We start from the raw sequence: 27,510 nt of genomic DNA on the forward strand, positions 1-27,510 counted from the left end.
CTGCTACGTTTACACCTGAAGCTCTTCATCGACCTGCTGCTACGTTTACACCTGAAGCTCTTCATCTGCTGCTACGTTTACACCTGAAGCTCTTCATCAACCTGCTGCTACGTTTACACCTGAAGCTCTTCATCAATCTGCTGCTACGTTTACACCTGAAGCTCTTCATCAGTCTGCTGCTACGTTTACACCTGAAGCTCTTCATCTGCTGCTACGTTTACACCTGAAGCTCTTCATCAATCTGCTGCTACGTTTACACCTGAAGCTCTTCATCAGTCTGCTGCTACGTTTACACCTGAAGCTCTTCATCTGCTGCTACGTTTACACCTGAAGCTCTTCATCTGCTGCTACGTTTACACCTGAAGCTCTTCATCAACCTGCTGCTACGTTTACACCTGAAGCTCTTCATCAATCTGCTGCTACGTTTACACCTGAAGCTCTTCATCAGTCTGCTGCTACGTTTACACCTGAAGCTCTTCATCTGCTGCTACGTTTACACCTGAAGCTCTTCATCAACCTGCTGCTACGTTTACACCTGAAGCTCTTCATCAATCTGCTGCTACGTTTACACCTGAAGCTCTTCATCAGTCTGCTGCTACGTTTACACCTGAAGCTCTTCATCGACCTGCTGCTACGTTTACACCTGAAGCTCTTCATCGACCTGCTGCTACGTTTACACCTGAAGCTCTTCATCGACCTGCTGCTACGTTTACACCTGAAGCTCTTCATCGACCTGCTGCTACGTTTACACCTGAAGCTCTTCATCAACCTGCTGCTACGTTTACACCTGAAGCTCTTCATCAATCCACTGCTACGTTTACACCTGAAGCTCTTCATCAACCTGCTGCTACGTTTACACCTGAAGCTCTTCATAAGATTACATTTTAACTACTAGCTGATTTCAAACTACTGATCAGGTTGCACCATTAAAACTGAAGAAATGTCTCAGCTAAAAAAAACTTCTGTGAAGTTTAAATCAGATCTCTGTCCATGTGATCATTCATGGAGTTGACCTGATGAACAGTACTTAGTCTGGCTGGGAAGCAACATGAGCTCTTTCTAGAGGATTTTTCTCTCCTCTCTTTACTTTAGACATGATCTTTGCTCATTCTCTGATAGCTAACAGGTGCTTCAGTCGTTTCTTCCAGCCTGGCTCGATTACAGATTTCTCTTCCTCTATAAGCAGGTCAATGTACTCTGGAGTGGAGAGAGGATTTGGCTTCAGTGATATCTCTTTCAGTCTGTTTAAACACTTAGCAGAGCTCTCCATCAGTTTCACGACGTCAGCCTGCACATAATCGTATTCAGACTTCAGTTTGACCAAGAATTCCTGAGAATGTGCCTTATCTTTCTTTGCTTTTCGGTACTCTGGACATCTATAATGTGACTCAGATGTACAATTCGCTTCTATGACGGTGCGTGTAATCAACACGTTCTCAGTCCTGTTCATCACTGCCTCTTGCTCTTTGAGTTTTTCATTTGTCTGTTCCATCTCCTCAAGCTTGGCTAACCCAAGTGTAACCCACTTGTGCAAATTTTCTACTGAATTCTCGAGCTGCTGTCTTTCTCTGAGGACCTCCTTTGTCAGTGTCAAGCTTTTGGTTTCTATCACATTCAAAGCATCAAAGAACTTCTTCATGCTTCTAGTTCCCATGTTCCAACACATCTGACCAAGGCCTCCATCTTCATCCTCCTCCGTCATGCTGCCTGCTCCAGATGGTTTGTTGTCTGCAAACAATGCTGAATTATTGAATTTGAAGTGAAGTGGCAGCCCGTCTCCTGATTTAGGACATGGGACACCTGAAGCTTTGATCGCCTCTAGAACTGGTGGGCGTTGGCCGTCTGCAAATGTCACCAGAACTCTGATGTTTTCTGCCACATCTTTGCCAAAGATTGAGAGCACAGAGTCAAACACATCTATCTGTGCTGGTGTGAGTCGAGCTACAGAAACCTGAGCTACGAAACACACAGCATCAATTTCACTGACACCATTGTTAGAAGAGAAGAGATTGAACAGCTGTTCTGTGATCTCCTTGTCTCTCTTTATGCCTCTTTTATCTCCAAATCCTGGAGTGTCAACAGTAACAACGGTCAGTGAGTGGTCTATTTTAAACCCCTGCTGGTGGTTGATCTTGTACACAGTGACGTCAGAAGTCTGGCTGTAAGCTTGTGATCTCCTCTGATCCTCATCAACTAACACAAATCTAAAATTGTCCTCCCACTCTACGCCAACAATGTAGTTGATCATTCCATTGATCAGACGGGACTGTCCAGATTCAGCCTCACCAAAAATAATGATTGTTCGATTCTTCCTCATGATGTCGTTACCAAATCTATATCGCTGGCATCCACCTACGTCTGTATTTTCTTCTGTCAGATGCAGTTTATAAACTGAGGGGGATTTAGAATTAATACATGTGCTTGCACTTCTGAGGGATTCTGCAAGTGGTGAATATTTTCTTGTGCAGACACCAACAGAAATGCTTTCTTTGTTTCTTCCAGCTTCACCACAATCACATCTGACCCTGACGACATATTCTGTCTCTGGCTGAAGCCCTGAAATGATCGTCTTTTCAGTCTCAGACATCTTTTGGTTCCATTGGAGATCTTCCTCTTTCAACCTGCTGTCTGTTTTGGCGTACTCCACAATGTAGCTCAGGATCTGGACATCTAGTCCAAGTTCAGCAGGTTTGTCCCAGCTGACTGTTATGTCCCTTGAGTTTGGTTCAACTTGAGGTTTTCCAGGAGAGCTGCAAGATAAAGTTTTAATGGAACCACTGACTTCATTGGCTGGTCCAACACCTACTGAGGTCACTGCTCTGCATCTGAACTTGTACTCTGTGTTTGGACTCAGATCGCTCACTGTGACTTCTTCAGCTTCTGCTGCCGTCTTTTCTTTCCATCCATCCTGTCCACTGACACAGTACTCAACAGAGTAGGAGGTGATGTTCTCTGCTCCAAACTTTGCTGGAGAAATCTTCAGTGTCACACTGTTGTGGTTTATGTCTCTGACTGTTAATATTTCAGGCTTTGAAGGAGGCTCAAAGTTCTCAGTGACAGAGAAGCTGTCTTTATAAAGGTAGATGCTTGAACCTTTCTGCGTGTCATCTGTTGAACCAACTGCCAAGAACTTAATGTTCTTGTTCTCCTTGTTGGCCTCTGCAAAGTCACTGAAGAGTTTTGCTTTACTCCTCATTTTATCTGCTACTTCTCTTGAGGCGTACCATTGTTCCTTCTCTACATCATGAGTACGAGACCCTCGAGCTTCGTCTGGTTTGGTTGTTTCTTCTAAGTACTCTGATAAAGTTGAGAGGTACGGTTCATAACTTCCCAGTGAGGTGAAGACAAAACACACAGTATGATCTGCACTGAGACTTTCCTTGTACAGGTCTGTTTCAGATGAGACAATCTTAGTATTCTTCATCATGTTGGTGAAAGACTGTAAGGTGTGAACTGCTCTCTCTTTACAGTCCATCCACTTGTTCAGGTCTTTGCTGTTGAAAGGAGAAGAATGTATCTTCTTCAGGATCTCTGCGAGCACAGCCTCTTCTTCTCCTCCTCCTCGGATTGATGGAAGTTTCTTTGCCAAGGTTTGTTGGAATTCCAGCTTGAACTCAGAGCACTTCTCTTTAAAGGTTTTAATCTTTGTGCCAATCTGTGGGAACTGCTGTGCAGTGGTGGTTTTTAGGGCATCATTGCACCTCATCTCCAGCTCACTGAAGTACTCCAGGACACTCTGTGACTTTTTAACTAAAGTTAAACTTATCTGACGGATGAGTTTCGCTGCAGAAGAATCTAAACATGTCAGTGGCAACATCCAGACCTTCATTGGTACGGCGTTTTCTCCGTTGGCTCCCAGCAATGTTGGCAAACTTTGATAGACTTGTATTGCGTCGTCAAAGGACGTCGGAGTTTTCTGAAGTGAAAAGTCTCCAAAGAATCTGCAGGAGAATTTCTCAACCTTTTCTCTGTCGTTGTCTTCCATTTTCAGTGAACCTTCACCCTCTATAGCAAGACAGGGAATTTTCTCGATCATCACCTTCAAGTTACCCTCAATGTCTTGATGATCTTCCTTTTCTGACACCTCATGATCAAAGACAAAGAAGGCTTGTGCTCCATAAAGAACAGCTGTGACTACATGTGTAGCTAACCCTTTATCAAAGATATATGGATGCTTCACATTGCCTCTTCCAAGATGATCCATCGACAGTTCTTTGACCTTTGTGGTAGCTTCGTACTTCAGTGTTACTCTGGCCTGATTTTTGGAAGTCTTACTATCATTCAGGTATTTTGCTGATCCGGCAACTTCAACCAGTCCCCCCAAGAAACTCGCCTTCAAAGAGGCTTCAACATTAAGTGCTGAAGATTTATCCTCAATGGATTCAGATGCAACCATCTTAAAGTCATTATGGTTCTGTGGTCTTACTACAATATGTTCTGCCAGGTCACTGTGGTCCCACAATGTCAGTCCTGAAAAAGAAGAGGCAACAATGAAGTTCAGCCTCCAGAACCAGACAGATAGAAGACAAGTTCACATAGTGAGCTGGGAGCACGCCAACACATCAGCTATGAGTTTCTACCCCCAACAAGGAGGTAGAAACTCGGCTTCTTCACGATTGCCGGACAGACAGTTTTTATTTTTTAATTTTATTTCTTTATTACATTTTTGTTAAATTCTCAAAAGAGTATGCATGAATCATGATGAATAAAATCAGCGGTATTTAGGTGGCTGGTATCTTTGAGCGAGTACAGTTCAATACAGGGCTCTCAAGTTGATTTGGTTTAGGCTCAGTGTTTCCCACACATTAATTTATTTGTGGTGGTCCAACACAAGATCACCATTGGCCACAACATATTGATTTTCTATTTTTGGAGCTGCGTCCAGTTCTCACTCAGTCAAGACAGCAGCCGTCATGATGTTATACACTCTGATACAGTGAATGGCGGTGTGGTTTTTAGACTGCTGGTAAAACCTACGTAGAAGAGGAGGAGGACTATTTAACAAAGTTGGCTTGACTGTAACTTCTTCTGCAAAGAAGACTCCTGGCATCACGGATGTAATTGGGGGGGGGCAGCAGGGGACATGTTGAGTTTAGACCCGCCCACAAGTTCCTCGATTGGCTCTGCTGTTTCTTGTGCCACTGTAAATTGGGCGTTTGTTCTGTCTGGGTCACGTCTGCTAGAGGGATTGTTATATCAGAGGTTTCATTGACATTAACGTTTCAATCGGTGTCCATGTGCGTATGTGCGTGCGTGATTGCGTGTGTGTGTATGTGTGTTTGGTAATTAGGTGCAGCCAGGATGTAAATTACCAAATACTAGCTGGGGCGTTTATTTGTTTCGATCACTGAACAGACCAGGTGTTTAATTCAATAGTTATCTTCTGCAACTGAAGTTGTTGTGGTGGAGGAAACGTTTCAGCCAACGAGCACTCGCAGCAAACTACTCATTTCTGCTGTCACTCACGGTGGCATACATTTGTTTCGCCATCACCCTGATCATTTTGCAGGACACTCTGTCTCTGTCTGATGTGGTGGTCAGTGATACAGGAGCTCCACAGGGAACTGTGCTTTCGCCCTTCCTCTTCACCCTATACACCACTGACTTTCAGCACAACTCTGAGTCATGTCACCTGCAGAAATTTTCTGACGACTCAGCTGTTGTTGGGTGTATAAGGGAAGGAGAGGAGGGTGAGTACAGGACACTGGTAGACGGCTTTGTAGAGTGGTCCGAACAGAATCACCTGAGGCTGAATGTCGACAAGACCAAGACCAACCAACTAACTAACGAACTAACTAGCCTTCTTCCTCCCTCCACCTGGCAGCCTGGCCCTGTTGCTGTCCTCCTCGGACAGACGCTGAAGCTCAGTTTTATTTTTTCGCCAGTCTCTCACTCTGTTAGGGTCGACAGAGAAACATCTAGCGGCTACTTCTCCCGAGTTTTCCTCTGCATATTTTATGACAGAAATCTTAAATTACAAGTCGTACTTTTTATTTTATTGCTGCACCGGAGCCATGGCGATCATGAATGTGATATTGACTGACCGAAAGCAGCACAATACATGAAAAAGGTGAAGAAGAAAAACGTGCATTGTCAGTGGTCACTTCTTCCTTGATTAAAAATAAATAAATAAATTAGACCCGGCATTTATTTGGAAGCGGCGGTTATGTATCAAAATATACACCTGCACCCGGCGTTTAAAGGGGATCCTGCGGTTAATTGAAACCTATTATTTGGCAATTTACGGTACTCAAAGAAATGTGTTACAGCCATCCTGCAACACCTTCACTGGCTCCCAATAAAGCAGCATATCCACTTCAAGATCCTCCTCACCAATTACAAAGCTCTCAATAATCGTGTAAAGTGTCGTTGAATTTTATTGAAAGTGATGATAAAATTTTTTTATTATTATTATTATTATTATTATTATTATTATTATTATTATTATTATTATAATAACTGTAGAGCCTCAACAGTGCAATGATTTTAAAAACGCTTATGTTTAATGCCAAAGATATACACTTATTTTCATGTATTATGTTTAACTTAAAAGGCAGCAACTGTTTACAAAACACCAACAATGAAAGATTTAGGGAGAAATACAGTAAAACCTCAGATAACAAATGTGATTTTATACATCCAAACTCATGAGAATTGTAAAATTAAGTTTTTTCCACTATAAAATGAAGTCTGTTTACCTTATATTCCAATACGTGTAAAATTTGGGGTACTGAGTTGGAGTGAAGGTGACTAACAAGGTGAAACACAGAATTGTGTAATAATGTAGCAATAGAAAACTATAAGAACTACTAGAAAACACAGTGAACTGAAAGACTTTGAGTTTTATAAAAAATACTTGTGTCCCCCCCACCTCTGAAATTTCGTCCTTGGCTGGCATCATCATCAAGATTAAATCCCTCAAAGACCTCCAGAACTTGAAACCAGTTTTTGTCGTGGCCAAGCCGGGTAATTACATCGCCATGTGATGCACTCAAGACTTTCTCCCAAAAGCCCACATTGTGAAAGATGTGTCTGTCAAATGTTGATAAAAGCTTCACAACCCTGCTAAATGACTCGTTTTCCTGTCAGAATTTTGGGCAATTAGGTCCAATAAACTGGAGAGTCTACGAGAGCTGCCCGACTACATTTTAACCCCAAACTGGGGTTAAAACTCGGTCAGTGGAAGTCTGGAGTGTGATGCTCTATTGCACCAAGCTGGACAGCGACCGCCAAAATTAATGTCTGACTTTGTGGGAAACACTGAGGCTTGATTGAATTCAAGGGGACTGTTAGGCCTTGGTGGAGGTATGTGCTCTACTTAGTACCTTTTCTAGTTTGGGTTATTTCTGCTGTGGCACCAGAACATCCAGAGCATTGGGTCAGGACACAGATGCTGTTGTTCTGTTGTTCAGATGTAATCTCTGACTGCCTTCAGCTCTGATCTCATGCTCACGGTGTCTCTGTCCCTCCTCTGTTTGTTCTAACAAACCAGAAAAGTAAAATACCTGCTGGTGCAGCAAGAAGCAGCCAGTCAGTGATTACAGAAATAATTAAAATAGCACGCAGTAGAGAGCATACCTCCATCAAGGCTCAACAGTCCCTTTAATCTGCATCAAACTGTACTCACTCACTCAAATGGAAATGGAAACATTTCATGACTCTGATATGAGCCTGATCCCCGCTGGAAAGTTGCAAAAAGATTAGAGATAAAAATGTTGAATATGACTTGAAATACTCAATATTTGTTTTGAAGCATTAATGATGTTTAAATGTGAATCGTTACCAGGGATGAGTGAATCTGTGCGGCAGTCGTACAGCATCCCGAGGCCGAAAGGTCGGCCGAGCGCCGCCACCTCCATCGTCCTGCTGGCATCAGAGTCCATCGCTCAGGCTGAACTGGTAAAAACCAACAACAGCTGGTTAGTTCACTTCTCTGACTCTTCTGACTAACCTGTCTGTGTCATGTTGAAAAACACAGTTATATCACTTCCAATGACGCTCACACTGTCACTCATTTCAGTTCAGTTCACATCCAGGCTTCATGTAACAATTCAAAGCAGCTATAATGGTATTTAATAATAACAGTGTGAGTCAGATCATCAGTATTAAAGAGCTCCTCAGATGTGTTGTTGCTGTCATTACATTTTTTGGAGTGTTTTCAGTTGTGTTCCATCAGTCAATCACCCTCTGAGTATCTAAGTTCTTGTCCTCCTCTCTCTCATGGTCAGTTTGTTTTGTCATGAGTCTCAGTCCGGTTCAGTCTTGAATCTCCCGTGTCCTTCGTGTTCCTGCCTCTTATACCAGCGCTTCCTTTGTTTGTACTTTAATTTAGTTTTTGTATTTTTGCAGTTCTTTGCTCTTTGTCTTTATCCTGCCTGCTCCTTCTGTTTAGTTAAAGTCTGTGTAAAGCAGAAATAAATGTGTGTTATGAGTTTGTCACACCACAGAAACATGTGTCATTGACCACTGAGCCAAATCTGAAAGATTAAAAAATTGCCAAGTATATAAATTAGGTCTCAAAATCATGGAAAAACAAGCACTTCTCTCTGCTGTGAAACGCTGAGGGCGTGTCAGTTAGAGGCGCTGGAGCCACGCCCACGCAGGGAGGGGAGCCTCCTCCTGTACTGTACAAGGACGTATCCTACAGTAACAATGGAAGCTAACAGCATCATCAGACAGACCCAGCCGGACCTGTTTGAGCCATCAGAGCCAGAAACTGACTCTGAGTCAGACACTGATAGTGCTCAGCCTCGTTCCTCACAGTCCATGTTTTACATTACAAACAAACTAAAACCCCAGTCTACATATAATTCCTTGTCATAGCTATATTGGTGCACATAAAATATCACCTGTAGATTATCACTGTGCTGTCAGATGGACTCTGCTCAGGGAATGAGGCCAAATCATGTTGTAATTAAATGTAATAACATTCGCTAACATTACATGAGCATGACAGGATGCACGATGTAAAATCCCTTTCAGGATTTGCACCTTCAGCAAAATGCATTTAATAGCCCAAATGTACAATATTTATAATATACATAAGCACACACTTACACTTAGAGCTTAGATCTGGCCCCAAAAAAAAAAAATCAAGCCCGACCCGACCCAGCCGAGCCCGTGCAGTGATGCTGGTAACGCGTCACTCTAATCTGACTACTTTTTTCAGTAATGAGTAATCTAACGCGGTAATATTTCCAAACCACTAATCAGATTAAAGTTACTTATTCAAATCACTGTGCGTTACTATTATATATATTTTTGCTTTCTTCTTGCGTCTCGGGGAGTGACGTCACATGCGCGAGAAGTCACGTTTTCAGCACGAGGACACTCACTCACGTGTAAAACCACGCAGCGGCACAAACAACATGGAGAGAGGAGAGAGATGCGCCTTGTGTAGCTGGAAATACAGTCATTATTTTGAGTTATTAAAAAAACACACACACACAAATGCTTGATCAAGGGCCGGCACGACCCAGCCCGAGGATACTGACGGGATATCGGCCCGACCTGGCCCGCGGTCCCGGTCAGGTCAGGGTCGGCTCGGCTCAGGCAGATAATCTAAACTCTACTTACACTCTCTGGCGGGCACGTAATGCCGGATGAGAGACCTGTTGTCGGCGGGACGGTCGCAGGCGGGCACATAATGCCGGCAGCGGAGATGAGAGTGTGCACTGTCAGCGCGATGGGAGGATACAAGCCGGGGACGGAGAGGGTCAGTTCGGCCCCACTGACCAGCATCATTGTACTCTTCAGATATCCAGACTTTACCTGGTGATAGTTGCTGTAACTATCGGGGGTAAAGTGGACACTGCAGAGACGGGTGATGGCGGTGATTTTAAACTCTCCACAGTAGCTTCTGTTGACAAAATCGGTCCACCGTTTCCCTACGTTGTCGTCCTGAGGAAACTTTAATAAGCTAACAGCGCCGTCACCCTGCACACTGTGGCATCCAGGAAAGATGCACGAGCGATGTGGAAGAGACATGACTGTTTAGCTGACTGGTTGATGCTATCCAAGACTTGAGAGCGAGCGGCAAAATCACCAAAGCTTAATGCGGTGAATGTATTTATACCGCTTCAACAGCTGGGCCAGGTTTGTGCAAATCATGGCCGCGTTACATAATGTGGCCATGATTTCTGACCCGCCATTAAATCCTGAACACAGAAATTTTGAACCACAGTTTGTGAGCCTAGCTCCAAAATTAAATTCTAAATGGTTGAATGGCTTTTTACATGTTTTAAGGAAATACATTTATGACCTTTTTAATGTGTTTAGAAGAAAATGGCTGAATTTGCTTTACACGGACTTTAACGTTTGTCACCAGCTTTGCGCTTGGACTTTTTATTTTTGATGGACCTTTTGATTGTTTACCCGCCTTCCTGTTTGTGTCTGGGGCCCCATTTCGTTTAGCCCTGACACGTGCACACTGAAAATTTTGGACTGTTTGCACTGACAGCAGAGTCTGACCTCTTATTAAAAGGAGCACATTGAGAAACATGGCAGTGAGGGCAGAGGTGAGCCGTCCTACTGGTCTTCAACTGTATGTGAGGACATTTATTCCATTAATGGTTGAGAAAACTAACCATGTGACAGCAGAGGAAATCAGATGTGCTGAATATTTATCAGTTATGGTTGATTCAGTACCACATTTAGAACAAATAGATCATCTCATGTTTGTTTCTTGCTTCGTCAGTGCAGACAACAACACAGTAGAGAGATTCCTCAGGTTTGAGCTCATCCACAGCCACACAGGTATCAGCGTGGCTGAATCTGTGATTGAAGGGTGTCAGACTTTGGGTTGGACATGTCAAACTGTGGGCTATGTCACGATAATACGAGCATCATATCTGGCAGATTCAATGGGCTCCAGACACACTTAAAAAAAAAGGAAACCCACTAATCCATCATACACCACCTGCTGCCCATTCACTGAACCATGTAGGTGAGAACAGTAGTGGTTGACTGATGTGGTTTTTTCTGACACTGATTATCAGTAATCATGGCGACCGATAACCAATAAGCATTAACATCTTGGCTAAATGATGGACCAGTTCATGAACTTATTGGGCCTCTTGGATGAAAAGTCAAACATCTTCAAGTAAACTGAAACATGTCTAGATGCCTACGATACAGCACTTGGACAAACATGATTGCAGACTACCAGAAGATGTGTGTCAGATTAATGATCTTATTAATTTCCTATTTTTTTTAAAAGTTACATAAAAATAGAAGATGTGTACATCTATACATCATAGATTCCCCTATTAAGATGCACTAAAACAATCTTTGCTCTGTTGTTTTCAAAGCAGCACAATGAATGAAACAAATCTCAAATCTTAGGAAACTTGTCGTGTTTCACTTCTTGAAAAAAGTTCATGTTATCAAAACTGAATTGACCTGACAAAATCTTTACACTACCAATGATTTGAAGTTATTAGCTGTTTTTTAGAGGGTCCTTTTTCACTCTTATCAGTAAGGCATGGACAAAAAGCCTATCAGCGGTGGTCTTGACTGGTCTCATTCAAAAAACCAGAGTCCGTCCAGGCCGAGACCAAGACAAGGCCGGGTAAAAATGCCCATGATTCCAAGACAAGACCAAGAATCTTAAAAATGGTCTTGAGACCATTCTCGAGTAGTACAACACGACATTTTGAACAATAAAGTTTATATATAAACTGTAAAATATCCCACCTCCATCGTGTACGTAGACAGCCCGGGAGGTGACATGGATGTGTTATTTCTTTAAATTGCGCGCATCAGAACATCACTGAATGCAGATGCAATAATGAATAAATATACCAACATGTTTGTGATTAAAAATGTTCCTGTGCCTCTGAGCCAACACAGAATAAAGACAGTAAAAATACAGACTGGGTTTGTTCTTAATGTGCAGCTGTTTGTTAAACAGGTAACAGAGAGAAAATCACAGACGCAGTTTAACTTTAAGGTTGTTGGTTCACAAAAAGAAATCCAGAGGATGTTTAATGTGTTTAACAGAAGCTGTGCTTGTATGAAAATGAATAATCAGGATATCAGCAGGAGCATCACATCCTGACACGGACAGATACTGAACTCAAACCTCAAAACCAGCAAAGCAGATACAGATCAGCTGTTAGTTTTCCAGAGATCAGCGTTTGAAAAAATAAAGCCATCATCCAGCAAAACCAACTAAAGATATTTAAACAGGTATGAAGGACAGCAAAGGTTATAACGTAGAGCACAGACAGCAGTACTGACTGCATCAGAAATCATATCTTTATTTTAAGATATTTCTTAAAATAAAGATATGATTTCTGATGCAGTCAGTACAAACACATCTCTCCCTTCAAGAGCTGTGTGCAGTTACACAGGCGGTTCATCAGTTTAACTTTATTAATATAAATCTCTCGACTAGTTTTGGTTCTGTGTTATAATTTAAATATATATAGATATTAGTCATTTCTAGCTTAATTTATTTGATCTACAGCTACTGATGCCGACTAACAGCTGATCAAGCTGTGATCAGCTGCAGCCGTCATTGGGCCTGGCGATATGTTCAAAAATGTTATCACAATATGTCTTTTTATATTGATCGATGTCGATAATTATCACGATATATTTAACAACAATAATAATAATGTTGAATTGACAGTTTTAAGAGTTTTCTCCTTAGGACAGAACCCAAAACAATCCAGAAGGTTAAAGGTGCAATACGGAATATGAGCTGAATGCCGTCATCTAGTGTCTCAAGATCGTAGTCGCGACAACAAAAAAGTAATTCCAGCGGTCGGGTTGCCAGGTTTGGACAGGGCAGGAGGATTGAGCCGCCTCCGTTTCCTCCGTTTACTGGGTGTGGAGGTCGATGGGTCACGATCAGTATTCTCATCTCTAGGATCAACGTGATATAATGAAAATAAGTATAGCAGAGGAGTTTGACTGACAGGTAACGTTAGCTAAGTTAGCAAGCGAGTTAGCTTACCGATCCAGGAGGAAGTTCGCCATTTCCGCGTGTGTTTTGATGCCGTGGAAATCCTTTACCTGAGTCCATCCAGCGTATGCTTCACCGATATTTACTCTGGTTTTTGCTCTTCTCCGGTCACTCAGCTGCTGGGACAGATAACGCACCGTTCGCTGGGGCTCTGAAGAGCTTGCAGACTCCGCCATTTTACCCAGTGTCAGCCTAGCTTTGCCGAGCTTTGCCGAGGTTGCGAAATTGGCAACCCACAATGCCGGCCGCTATTTGGCTGGTACGATGTAAACAGGAAGTCATTGTCGAACCCGTCAAAATTTCTTAAAATTATTTATTTCAGACTAAATATAATTTTTCAAGAAAACGCTTTACTTTTAATCTGCGCCCCTCTAAACGCCCCGTGGATGTATTAGTTTTTAAAAAAATATAGATTTTAATAAGCATATTACATATTCAACCTTTAATTACGATTTATAAAATACAATTATTTATTGTCAGAGTGAATAGATGACAAACATTCAACAGAACCTTTGATGGAAATGTTGTACTCACATATAGGGACACTTGATTTGAAGTCTTACACCTCTTAAAATAACTTGTTTTTCTACCCTATGAGGAAATGAGTATTCACCTCTCTCTGAACTTTTTATGCCCCACTCACCCCTTTTTTAAACTTCCTCTTTGCATGCAGACTCAGTAACTGTCATAAATTTATCATCATTACCGAGGAAAATTTTTATCGTGAAAATGATCGAGATCGTTTTATCGCCCTAAGCTAAAACCAGTTCATGTGGAAAATCATCCACCAATAACTGTTTAAATCTAGCTGCAGACACGTGATTATTGTTTTATGACACAAATGTGACCATTTCCCTTTAAACCATCAGAGTCAGTGTTAACAAACCTCAGGTGATAAAGTTCAGGAAGAAGTCCTCCTCAGTGAGTTGACTTTATTTCAATCACAGGAAACATTTGGACGTCGCCTCAGTGAGCTGAAGAGGACAGACAACATTCAACAGATCAGTCTCATGATTTAAACCTTCATAAACATCTTAAAATACACAAACTACTTGTTATCTGAACCTCCTGACACAGGGCGACCCCTCACAGGAACGAGCGGCAGATTTATTTCCAACCACTTTTAGAATCTTTCTGTGAGACCAACTGAAAGTCTTCACTCCACAGATCTTATGTTGTTGTCGTATTAATTGTTTTCTAGATATTAAAAAAAAAAATCAGATTGTGGTTTAAACTCAATCTGAGTAATTAAGTTACTGAGTACTCACCAGTGTTCAGATGAGATTCTGCTGTTCTGCTGAGAAAAATCTGATGGATGCAGTTTTTAACTCCTCTTCAGAGAAAGACAGAGATCATCTGGACTGCAGCTCTGTGTCTCTCTGACAAACTGTGACTCCCACTTGAAGAAATACAAAATGTGACGTTGACACTCTCCTCCTTCAGCGTTGCTCCACCTCTCATTGTCTTTACTTCTTCGATCCTTCCCTTTTTCAAACCCCAAAGTTTTAAGTTTATTACATTAACACTTTCATACAACAAACCTGGTCATAAAAAAAACCCAAACACATATGTTAAATAAAATGAAATATGTTTTTGTTTTTGCAAATTCTTTTAGATGCACTGCATACTCAATCTGAAAACAGTACAAAGACTATATATTTAATGTTTGACCTCATCTGTTTCATCTGTTTCATGAAATATATGTTTATCTCATATCTCCATCAGAATCAGCTCAGTAGCCAGAGTAAAATGTTAACATTTTACATTTCATAACCAGGACGTCCTAACCAAGACGTCAAATCGATGGTTTGTTAATGACCCTAAGCGACCACACCCATCCAGTTTATGTCGTCGAGAGGACGTCTTGTGACTGCGTCCTGGAAATGACGTCCAAATGTCCCTGTGAGAGGGCGACCGGTGAGCGGCTGGATGATGCTGAAGAAAAGTCGAGGAGATGGTCAGGTTTTCCAATTTTACATTTTCTTTATTCACTGCACTCAGATATCAGGCAACAGACGAAAGTATGGTGAGCGTCATAGGTTAAACCAGCCACACCGACAGATGGTAAAATGGCGCCTTATATACTGTGCTACCAATTAACCATGACTGGACTCTTCCACTACTGAGGTAAATTTACATCTGCCCAAATGGCTATTCAACCAAGTGACACTTTCCCCTTTTACCTTTAGCACAAACGCTTCACCCCTCTTCTGTTCCTGATGTGCCCCTGCCAATAAATCTATAAAATACATTTACAATAAATAACAGAACCACCAAACATTTGAAATCCCCCCACCCCCCCCTTCCTATCCGGCCACTTGGTCTCTCCCGGAACGTTTATCACGGTGCCCGTGCCCCCGGGGGAATCTTTTGGCCGTGCACCCTGGAGCAGACACAGGACCGGACAGGTAAGTGTTAACACAAACAACTTCGTACTCGTACAGCATTCACACTTATACCACCCGCTATTGCACCACACATATTTACCAATAAACTCTGCACTGTTATCCTCTCAATTACACACAGTCTTTCCGTCGGAGCTCAACTTCGCTCTACTCTCTTGCAGGCGGAGCCGATTGCCGAGTGCCGCACCTGCCCGAAGACATGCAATCACCTGCGGTCACAAGGTCTAATAAATAACTCAACTATTCAATAAAAGAGTACTGTAAATATCTGTATGAACTGTGCAAATACGCAATGTGCAAAATGTACTGTGCAAACTTTGGCAAATAAAGTGCTATCGTGACTAAAGTGCAAAGTGCCGTCATTACTGTACCTTCCGAGTTATTGTGCAAAAGAACATAATTACCCACATGTGCAAAATGTACAAGTAACGAAATGCACTTCGTTACAGTCCCCCGATTCAGCTGTGATCTGGCCCATTACTGAAAGTTGCTGAGAAGTTGTCTCGCAACTGTCCCGGATGCTAGCGAGTGTTAGTAGCGGATACTAAGCCCCGCCGATATTGCTGTTAGTCCTTTGCGGTCCTGACAACTGCTTCTGTCAGGTGCAGGAGGCCACAAAGTTGAGCAGGAGAGGAGGGACCCAATTTGAACTGCAATAATTCCTCCCGGCTCAAGACAGAGTGCGCTGAAATGCTGTTAGCAGCTAGCAGCAGGCCTTTGCGGCCTAGTCAATTCGGTGAGAAAATATGATCCTTCACGTGTTACGTATTAGCAGCTAGATATTAAGCTTGATTCAACAAAAGAAAACACCAAAATTTAGGAACTTGCAGCCTCTCTACAGACGGTGTGCCTGACAGTGACAGTATTTTACTACAATCAAACTCCAAGAACATGAAAATGTTACTTACTTTACTCTCTGTTGTGCTACCACCATGGTAGTGTTGTGTTGGTAGCGAACGTGTCGTTCAAACTAACAAATATTTTGAGTGAACAAAGTGAATGGAATCCCTTCATGAACTGAAGGGAACGTCATTCAGCAGGTTGTTCGCCAATGACCTTTTCGTTCACACTCGTGCGCAAACTTCACACTACTTAGTAGTGTAGCCTCAGAAATACAGCCTCACTGTTGAGCTCAATGTGCTAACTAAGCTAACACTGACAGGCTATCGTAGGCATTAGCATTAGCTGCTAAATGTTGGTCCAACATGTGTTTCGGTATCATCCAAATAAATGATAATTACTTAATACTTACCCAGGTCAACGTATGACGCAACATGTGCATCAGGAAGCAGCAGGAACGTCTCACAGATTTTATAAATACATTTTATATTAAAGAGCAGCAACACCACAAGTTATTTGTATTTTATATTTTAAACATTGATCAGGGGTGTGTATCTGTCCCTTATAAGATGATCTGATGCACATCTAGATACATGGGCTTCCATACATCTTTCATACAGGATTCCTGTTAATCTGAAACCATTCTCACATTTCTTGAATGTAGTCATTAATTTTCCATGATAAATCAAAATGAGCTATTTATATAAATGTGGTAGTACTTGAGATATTTTCATTCAAGATTCAAAGTGTTTATTGTCCTATGCACAGTAAGGAAACATGTTTCTCTGTACAATGGAATTCTTCCTTTACTGTCCACAGAATGTCAACAATGTAAAAACAAATATGTACAAAGTAAAGCACTTTGTTCACGACACAAAGTGTTCACTTTGAATGCGAAAACAGTAAAACAACCAGCTAGCAACAAACAATCTGACATTACATTTAACAATATATATATATTTGTGCAAGCGGTTTACGTGAAAAATAGGGCGTGTGGTAACAGAATCTTGGTTTATAGTTTATCTGACTGCCTTCTTTAAAAAGTCTGGTCAGAGAAAGAGAAAGAGAAAGAAAGAGAGAAATGTTCATTTTAACAAACCAACAAACCACTTCCCTTTAATGTAAAGAACACAATACTGCACAGTCAGACTGTCACTTGTTCCATCCAATATCCTCAAACACTCATTACTCAACATGACAGTGAGCCCCCCACTGTGCATCAGAACTCCAACATGCAAACCTGCAACAATACAAATTAACTGGGTGAATATAGCTGATAGAAATACTGATGGTAACTTTCCATCTGAGACATAAACGCACCCTGAAAACACTAAACTACAAAAACCTCAGAGGAAAATGTTGAAGGTTTGGATGCTGTGAGAAAGTCTCTCTGGTAAACAGAGACTGAAGCCACCGCCGACCTTCCTGAGTCAAACTGGATCAGAAGGTTCAGGCCCGCCGGTAACGGTACCTTTGAAAACAAGACCACAACCACAACGCTCCTTCTGTCTGACCAGAGGCCTGTACTGCGAAGCCAGTTTAGTGGGTTAGCAAGGTATGTTGAGTCTAAAGCCAGGCTTCCCTGAACTACAAAGGTGGCTCTCTTTTAACCTGGCTAGATCACCATGGTAACTTATGCTTAGCTCATAACCTGGTTATGTTCAGAGTTTCAGCTTAAAATTGGCTATAAAAGCGCCGCAGTTTCACTGTGTAACTCATTTTGAGATGCGTCAAAAAACGCATTTACACGGTCAGCACTTTTTTGCCAGCAGCCCTCCCTCGCTCTATTGGCGGTGACACTGTTACTTTTTGCCGTGATGGTTTCTTTGAATTCTTCATAGCCTTGCATATTAAGAATCTGTTCATCTTGAGTAAAAGAAGTAGAATAATATGACGCCAAACGCCCCCTTTTATGTGAACGCGCGCAGAGCACAAAGCAGAGAACCGGACTTGACAAATGAAGTTGATAACCACCGTCGCAGTACCGTTTAACTCTGATTGGGGACTTGGGGCTTTGTTGAGCTGCATCATGAGCACAAAGCCTGGCTATGTTGAGCCCCCTTCGCAGTACAGGCCTCCACTTTCTGTGCTCCGTTCAAACAGATCAACTTCACACTACTTAGTAATGTAGCCTCAGAAATACAGCCTCACTGTTCAGCTCAATGTGCTAACTAAGCTAACACTGACAGGCTTGCGTTGGCATTAGCATTAGCTGCTAAATGTTGGTCCAACATGTGTTTCTGTATCATCCAAATAAATGATAATTACTTAATTAGGGATGTACGATAATATGTACGATATGTAGATGTACGATAATATCGGCCCTCCCTATCGGTCTTCCTTTAATACATCAAATTTGATCACCCACCTCAAGAAGAATCATGCAGAGTTATACGCTTCATTTGTGCAGCAATGTGATGAAAAGAAGCAACAGCCGACACCGAGAAAAACCACACAGTTGTCGCTCAAAAAGTCAACTGAGAAAAAACTAAAATACGACAAGGACCACCCCAGACGGAAAGCCATCGATCTGAAAATCATGGAGTGTATCGCAGTGGATAACCAGCCTTTTTCTATCGTTCAAGATGCCGGATTCACCAAACTTGTGGAGTTCCTTGAGCCACGTTATGCCATGCCCAGTCGCAAGTATTTCTCAGACCAATGCTTACCCGAATTGTACAGCATTGTTTACAGTCACGCCGAGACGCTAATTTCTGGTGCTGTATCCATTAGCTTCACTACAGATATCTGGTTTTCAAGCGTTAACCAGGTTAGCATGTTGAGCTTGACTGCACAATGGCTAGATGAGGACTTCGTGTTGAAAAAGGCTTTACTTCATTCTCAAGAGTGCCGTGGGTCTCACACGGCAGACCTAATTGCATCGACTTTTGAAGGGATGTTTGAGAAATGGAATATCCCCAAGGCGAAAGTGCACGTAGTAGTGAGAGACAATGCGCGTAACATGGCTAAAGCTGCGGTGGAGTTTGGTGTGTTAAGTCTGCTCTGCATGGCGCACACCTTGCAGCTTGCAGTGAACGGAGGTGCCCTGTCTCATCGCAACATTTCAGATGCTCTGGCTGTGGAGAGGCGACTGGTAGGCCACTTCAAGCACTCACCACTAGCTTGCAGTAAACTTGAGTACATACAAAAGGAACTCAAAATGCCTGTTAAAAAGCTCCAAACAAGATGTGCTCACCAGGTGGAATTCTACCTATTATATGATGCAGAGCCTGGTGGAGCAGAAGAGGGCTATAAGTGCATTTGCTGATGATTGTGAACTCCCTGCAACCCAGAAACTGACAGCAACTCAATGGGGAATTCTGGAGAAGATGATCCCTTTACTGCAACCCTTTGAGCAGCTAACCAAAGACATCAGCTCTGCAGAGTCCACTGCTGCAGATGTTATCCCTGCTGTGGTGTCCCTGACACGGCTGCTTACCAAGGATGATGAATCTGACAAAGGTGTGAAAACAGCCAAACGTGCTCTACTGGAAGCTGTCAGTGATCGCTTTAATTGTGTGCAATCTGAACCTCTTTATGCCATTGCAACCATGGTTGATGCCCGTACAAAGATCGTTTCTTTGACATGGATAAGAAGGAGGGAGCACGCAATATGCTTCTGAAAGTGGTGAATGAAAGGACCCGTGGCAGCAATAGAGAGGCTGCTGGTGGCAGTGCAGATGACCCAGGCCAGGAGGACCAGGACTGCCCACCTAAGAGGGCCCAAACTGGAAGCTTGAACCTGCGGGACATGTACCAAGAAATCCTTGCAGAAAATGAAGTTGCCAATCAAGCACCTATAGGCGAGACAGTACAGGTGAGTAGTTAATAAACTTTATTATCAAACTAATGTAATCTGCTGAGTACTTCACATGAAAATGTACATACAATGAATAAAATAAACATTTGGCTGTCAGTGCTTCAAAGAAAAGTAAATAGAAATTCTATTAAAGAAAAGGAAGAATTCTATTATATAATTATTGCTTTTCTTTAATTTTTTACTCTTTCTTTAGGTGCATGCATACCTGGGAGAGGCCATCCTCCAGAAAGGATGCCCTTTGGAGTACTGGAGGCTCAACCAGGCCCGCTTCCCTGCTGTTGCCCGTGTTGCACGCAAGTACCTGACTGCACCCTGCACCAGTGTCGACAGCGAACGGCTGTTCAGCACTGTTGCCCACGTCATTGATGAGAAGAGAAATCGCATACATTGTGACAATGCCGAGATGCTTGTTTTCATACAGAAAAATCTACCTCTCACACATGAGGACATGCGGAAAAAGAAATAGGCCAGTCATATGGACCGGTCAGCATCAATCTTCTTGGAGCTTCATTTGTTGCACTTTAAATGTTAAAGTTTTTTTAACATTCTTGTGCCTTTCTTGTTTTTATTTGCACTATTTTGTTACTCATATGGAAGAGCAGGGCATATTGAGCCCAGTTTATAATTTAATTATTGTATTTTTTGCCAAGTTATGGCCAGTTACTCAGTCATTGAACCTGGAAAAAGAGGACTATGTTTGTTTACTACTCTGGACTGAAGATATGCATCTTCCTTGTTTTGATATTGTCTGTAGTGTTGTTTGAGGCAAAACATTCTCTCTAAAAACACAAACAAATAAATGAATGGCACTTTTTTCAATAACGTATTTTGCACAGTGTTTACATTTGAAAAGCCATGTTGCATTTATGTATGCATCCAGTGGGGCAAGAGTGCCCCACTGGATGCATTAGGCATAATGTGTTAATTCCTTAATAGGTGATATGTTCTGTTGTTACATAACAATTTCGGTGTAAAAAGCCTGCATATATCGGTATCGGGTGATATCGGTATCAGAAAGAGTTGGAAAATATCGGAATATTGGATATCGGCAGAAAAGCCAATATCGAGCATCCCTATATTTAATACTTACCCAGGTCAACGTATGACGCAACGTGTGCATCAGGAAGCAGCAGGAACGTCTCATAGATTATATAAATGCATTTTATATTAAAGAGCAGCAACACCACAAGTTATTTGTATTTCATATTTTAAACATTATTGATCGGGGGTGTGTATCTGTCCCTTATAAGATGATCTGATGCACATCTAGATACAAGGGGATTCTATACATCTTTCATACAGGATTCCTGTTAATCTGAAACCGTTCTTACATTTGTGACGGCCCCCTGCTGTTCTATGGCCTGCTTTGTGTGTCACTACCCTACCTTCCTGTCTGCAGGTATCTCAGTGGGCGGGGCTTGAAACCAGGAGCACCTGGCCAGTCTCCTGGAAGTTTTAAGAGCAGGCCGTCTCAGTCATTCTCTCTCTCACCAGAAGGACCTGATTTTCCTCCGGTGCCATTGTATAGTTTTGTTGGCTGCGGCCTGGTTTCTGCACTTTCCAACACTTCGCACTCATCACTCACATGCACCCATCATCAGACACACTGATAACCACACGTTCACACCTGATGGCATTAATATGATTTGTGCACTTTATTTAAATAAATAGTGTTAATTATTACGATTATCCACGTCTCACTATCTCTTGTCATGGCTTCTTGAGCCAGTCATGACACATTTCTTGAATGTAGTCATTAATTTTCCATGATAAATCAACATGAGCTTTTCTATAAATGTGGTAGTACTTGAGATTTCTTCATTCAAGATTCAAAGTGTTTATTGTCATATGCACCGTAAGGAAACAAGTTTCTCTGTACAATGAAATTCTTCCTTTACTGTCCACAGAATGTCAACAATGTAAAAACAAATATGTACAAAGTAAAGCACTTTGTTCACGACACAAAGTGTTCACTTTAAATGCGAAAACAGTAAAACAACCAGCTAGCAACAAACAATCTGACATCACATTTAACAATATTTATATATTTGTGCAAGCAGTTTACGTGAGAAATAGGCAGTGTGGTAACAGAATCTTGGTTTATAGTTTAACTGACTGCCTTCTTTAAAAAGTTTGGTCAGAGAAAGAGAAAGAGAAAGAAAGAGAGAAATGTTCATTTTACCAAACAAACAAACCACTTCCCTTTAATGTAAAAAACACAACACTGCACAGTCAGACTGTCACTTGTTCCATTCAATATCCTCAAATACTCATTACTCAACATGACAGTGAGCCCCCCACTGTGCATCAGAACTCCAACATGCAAACCTGCAATAATCCAAATGAACTGGGTGAATATAGCTGATAGTAATACTGATAGTAACTTTCCATCTGAGACATAAACGCACCCTGAAAACACCAAACTACAAAAACCTCAGAGGAAAATGTTAAAGGCGTAGATGCTATGAGAAAGTGTCTCTGGTAAACAGAGACTGAAGCCACCGCCGACCGTCCTGAGTCAAACTGGATCAGAAGGTTCAGGCCCGCCGGTAACGGCACCTTTGAAAACAAGGCCACAGCCACGACGCACCTCCTGCCTGCCTGCAGGCCGAATGATGAAGCTTAATCCTCAGAGCGCACTTTAATTTACATTCTTTAATCTCATCGTGCATTCTTTGTTCAGTGGACTTAAATAAAAAAGGCACAGAAGAAGATTTCTGTGTTGTCATGTCACTATAGACGGTACAGGTCTGCTGTGTTGTATTTCATATGAATACAATTAAAAATGTGTTTTCCCATCTCATAATATATCAGACTGTGAGCCTCCGTCATCTCATCACTGAGTCCAAGGACATTCAGTTATTTAAAAACATCTTGGTTATTTAATTGTTCAATAAAGGTTATTTGGGCATTTTTCTTATATAGATCATTAAAAATGGAAAACCAATCATCACATAATAGGATAAGAAACATTTTTCATGTGGTGGAATTGTTCTTGTTTTGTTTTTTTTAAACCAAGAACAATGTGACAAAAAAGCATGATTGCAAAACGGCGACTGGAGCAACTGTGCCTGGTGGAAGAAAAAGTTCATTTCCAACACTATCCCCAAATAAAATATATAAATATATATATAAAATATATAAAATAAAGCTGTTCAGAACAAGTGAGAGTCCATCTGCAGCCTGAGAGTTGATGTGGAGGGCTTGATACTGTGTGTTCAGAGGGACAGTGTAGCAGCTGTGATAGGGAGGAAACACACATGAAGCCAATTTAACCAGCTTTTTAAAATCAAAACAGGGTTTACTCACCTTTTTATGAGTAATCTATTACTTGTTATGGACAGTTGAAACTTATTTGCTACAGCCCTGAGTGAAGGCTTCTTGTTACAGCGCCATCCTGTGGTGTTCAGAGGATGATGCACTGAAGGACTACACTTTGTGTTGTAAATAAGAAATTCATATTTTTTGTTTCATATATTTTTTAGGTCAGAGGTCTGCAGTCAGACCAGCAGTTTCACTGGAACTACTGGAGGAGTTCCAGAGGTAACTGACGAATTCAGAACCAAGTCTTCATCCAGAACATGGTATGATTCAGAATAACACATCTGAGTGATTCTAAGTTTTGCAGTAAACACAGACTAAAAAGACACATTTAGACATTATGAATATAAACTGTCTCACACAGCCATGAACAGGAGTCTCAGTCTGACAGTCAGCATGAAATGATGACCAGCAGCAGGAGGAACTGTCTGATATCTCCATCTAGCTGTTCTAGCATCCACTTTTATACAGACTTGTGTGCAACTTTCCTTATTTCTTATAAAATCCTACTTATAAAATGTTTACGCCTCACAGACAACGGAGGCGGTGTGCTAGCAAAACCTTCATAAGAGCCTCACTGTGACATTTAACCTGAAACAAGAGTGGAGATGCTGTGCAGAATTAGCAGATAAGCTTCAGTCCACTGATCAATAACTTCAATCCAGGGTCTGGATCTTTACACCCTCATTATTAATAAAACCAGATTTATAAACACTGATGTGGTAAAACAGATTAATTCAGTCTACATTTACTTGCTGGTCACAGTTACCAGTTATTAATTTTAACGTACCTGTTAGGAAGCTGCCACTCAGTGGAGGCAGATGGACAGACGCTCTGCAGGTGAGACCTGGACACGGTCAGCCTCAGGTAGAGCTGGAAGCTGCAGTCATCCAGACGCAGCTCCAGACGTCAGCAACGCGAGTAAAAGTTGATAATCCGGCCATCAAACTCACACGTGTTACATATATTCTCCTTGTGTCTGAACGCACCAGACCAAACACGTCTTTTGGGTGGCTGTAACTCAGGAGGTAGAGCGGGTCGCCTAGTAATCGGAAGATCACCTGTTCGAATCCTCGGCTCCCTCAGCTGCATGTCAAAGTGTCCTTGAGCAAGTTACTGAACCCCAAATTGCTCCTGATGAGCAGTCGGCACCTTGCATGGCAGCCATCAGTGTATGAATGTGTGCGTGAACGGGTGAATGTGACAAGTGTTGTAAAGCACTCTGAACGGTCAGTAGACTGGAAAAGTGTTGTACAAATGTAAATCCATTCAAAATGGAGGAGGCAGTGAAAAACATTTTACTGAAAACCATTTTTTTTAGTTATTGGTTTCCTGAGATTGTAAAAGTAAAATTCAACCACTTGTCATGAACTTACAAGATCTAAACTAAACGGTTATACTTAAGTACTTTTTTTATACAAACTGTAAAAAGGACCACACTAGTGGTTTCCCACTCTTAAACTTATCGACTGCACATCACACACTTAATATAACTGGTATGCTGGCATAACGAGGAGCAAAATGACAACAATGATAAACTTACCTTGTGTTATAGAAGAGGTGCAGGTGAACCTCTGAGCATGGATCATGGTTTCATGTTGTCATCTTGTGTTTCTGGTTGAGAAAGAAAGAAACAACATACTTTAGGTCAAAGCAGCCACATCAACTACAGTCAGTAGCAGCAAGGACATGAAGAGGGAGAGAAAGTCCCCAGACTCCCTTGAAAAAACGTTTATTTTTATGAGTTTCTGAGTGAAGAGAAATTTTATACACTTTCTGAAGAGCTGTCAATGTCAAATTCTTAATAATTTGGGCCTTCTTGTAAATTCGGCATATGTTACAGCCTCCTCAGCACCCCTGGTTGCTGCATACATGCTTCCACATTTAGGATGTTTTCACCGGCGATTCACAGCAGTTGAGCCGCCTGCGGAGGAAGCTCGTTAATTACGTAGCCGATCAAAACCAACGTGCATCGGACGACGTCACTCAACCAGGTGCACCTACAGTTTATACAAACATCAGCAGGCCAACATTAAAAAGCAGAAGTTGCGCCACAATGACTGTTTACAGGCGGGATGTGACAGCAGAGAGTCTCAGAGCAGGTGCGGCCGACTGCAGGCTGAGTGACACCTGGTTAATCGATCACGGATGGAGTCGTTCTCCCGGTCTGATTAAATTAACTTAATAGGTCATAATGGTGCAGCTGTTAATATACCAAAGTGAAGTGAGTTATACAACATGCTATAAAAAGTTCTGGTGTGCTGTGAGAGTCTGGACCGGATCGTTTGCTCAGGCCCGCGAAAACGTTACCTAGCCGAGGCTAACACCTACAAGCTAACATCAGCGCTAGCATTAGCTGCTAACGGAAACCTCCCTTCTTCAGCTGAACTCAGAAATAATTAACTCGACTGAACTTCAGTTAAACACACATTTCTGTGTCATCCCAATAAAGTTTAAGTACTGACCCAGATTAAAGTGTCTCCATCTTGTTTCTCCTCAGTGTCGTGACCCCGCTCCATCAGGGTCAACCGCTTGTGACTGGCCCCGCCCTTCTCCTCCGCTCCACAGCCAATCAGCTGCGACCATTTTGATTTCTAAATTCTGAGCGACCAATCAGTGAACAGAAGGCCCTCCAGCGTCCTGGGCTGAGGTCACCTGATGTTATATTAACAGCAGCAACACAGTTATTAGTATGATAGAAGTTTATAAGTTTAATATATGTTTATTTATATTAATACATTTAAGTTCTGGAACAGCAGTGAGTCAAAATGTGACATTAAATGACAAACAAGTAAATGAAAGGTAATTAAAGTGGACTGTTTTTAAATATAATAAAACACAGAATATCTTTTATATGTGGCAACAAACCAGGATATTCTTCATCGTGACTTCTGGACATTTTCCAGCTTTGTTTGTAATAATAAAACCAGGTGTTTTTAACGGGACGTCAGGACAATTTAAAACTGAGCTTGCAGCAACAAAACTGTGTTGTTAGCGAGACATCTCCAGCCGTGTGTGGACGTAACAAACGTGGGTTTTTAATGAGAAGTCCAGAAGTTTCCAGCAGGTTCTGTGGTGACAAACCCGAGTACTTTAAGCCAAAACATGATCTAACAAAGTGGTTTTATGCAGAAACCAGACCAGACCAGCACTGTTGCATGATCCAATTCAAAATCAAACCTAAAGAAACATAAAGGTGTAATATACCTGTGTTCTGCAGAACTGTATATTGTCAGTGTTTATTATTGTGACCCGGTTGTCAGAACAATCTTCTGGACCTCCTCCAGTCTGGATCAAGTCCACTCAGCTGGAAGCTTCCTCCTCGCTGTCTCACAGGAACTTCACACTGCTGGAGAAACTGAGTCCAAACATCCAGACGAGGGCAGGAATCTCCCATCAGTGACCTCTGACCTCTGCAGTACATCATGTGTCTGTGGTCTGTGGATTATAAGGAACCTGATTGGACGCTGGATGACCAGCTGTCCTCACGGTCCTCTGCTGTCTGTACTCCTGCAGGCTGTCATACATCCTACAAACCACCAGATGGCGCCGTGCTGCTGCAGAGAGAAACCTCACCTGTGATCATCTGACTTTAGATTCATATTCAAGTCAAAGTTTATCATTTGTACAGTTTGGTCTCATGTACAGTGACGTCACAGTCTCACAGAGCAGCAGTGGAGTCAGGTAGGAGGACTGAACCCGCCAAAATAAAAGACATGAGAATAGTAATAAATAAGTTGAAGGAATTTATTAGTTTATAAAATAGTCACATAATGTGATATTTCTACTTTGATTTGTGTTAAGCTGGACCGACCCACATGTGCTTTTGGTTCAGAACCACTTTAACCTCCTCGTAGTTCATTTAGGTCAAAGTGATGAAGTACTTTCACTGAAATACACTTAAAGGATCAAAAGTAAAAGTACTCTCTTTGTTGGTGCAACACTCAGACAGGTCTTAGATGGTGCATAGCACTGAGGAGGAACTTGAAACCCTTTAGAGGCGCTGCAGAATAAATCCTGCAGTCCAGCTGAACACAAACTAAGTTTTCTGCCTCTTTGTTCCTACATACAGGTTAATATTCCTCAAAACTAGAAGCATGTGCCCCAGTATAAGGGATACCTGTGTGGTGAATCCTTAGTGATAGTGTGTGATG

General features: G+C 41.9%; 1 long non-coding RNA gene across 1 annotated transcript; it reads left to right on the forward strand.

The window, feature by feature from the left end:
• The first annotated feature begins 15,273 nt into the window (after positions 1-15,273).
• Positions 15,274-15,728, forward strand: LOC115572547 (uncharacterized). Its single transcript, XR_003982104.1, has 2 exons — positions 15,274-15,378; positions 15,537-15,728. It is a non-coding gene; the product is annotated as an uncharacterized LOC115572547 (long non-coding RNA).
• Positions 15,729-27,510: the final 11,782 nt, after the last annotated feature.

This window comes from Sparus aurata, chromosome 21 (assembly GCF_900880675.1).
Source record: "Sparus aurata chromosome 21, fSpaAur1.1, whole genome shotgun sequence".
In the NCBI taxonomy this organism is placed as follows: Eukaryota; Metazoa; Chordata; class Actinopteri; order Spariformes; family Sparidae; genus Sparus; species Sparus aurata.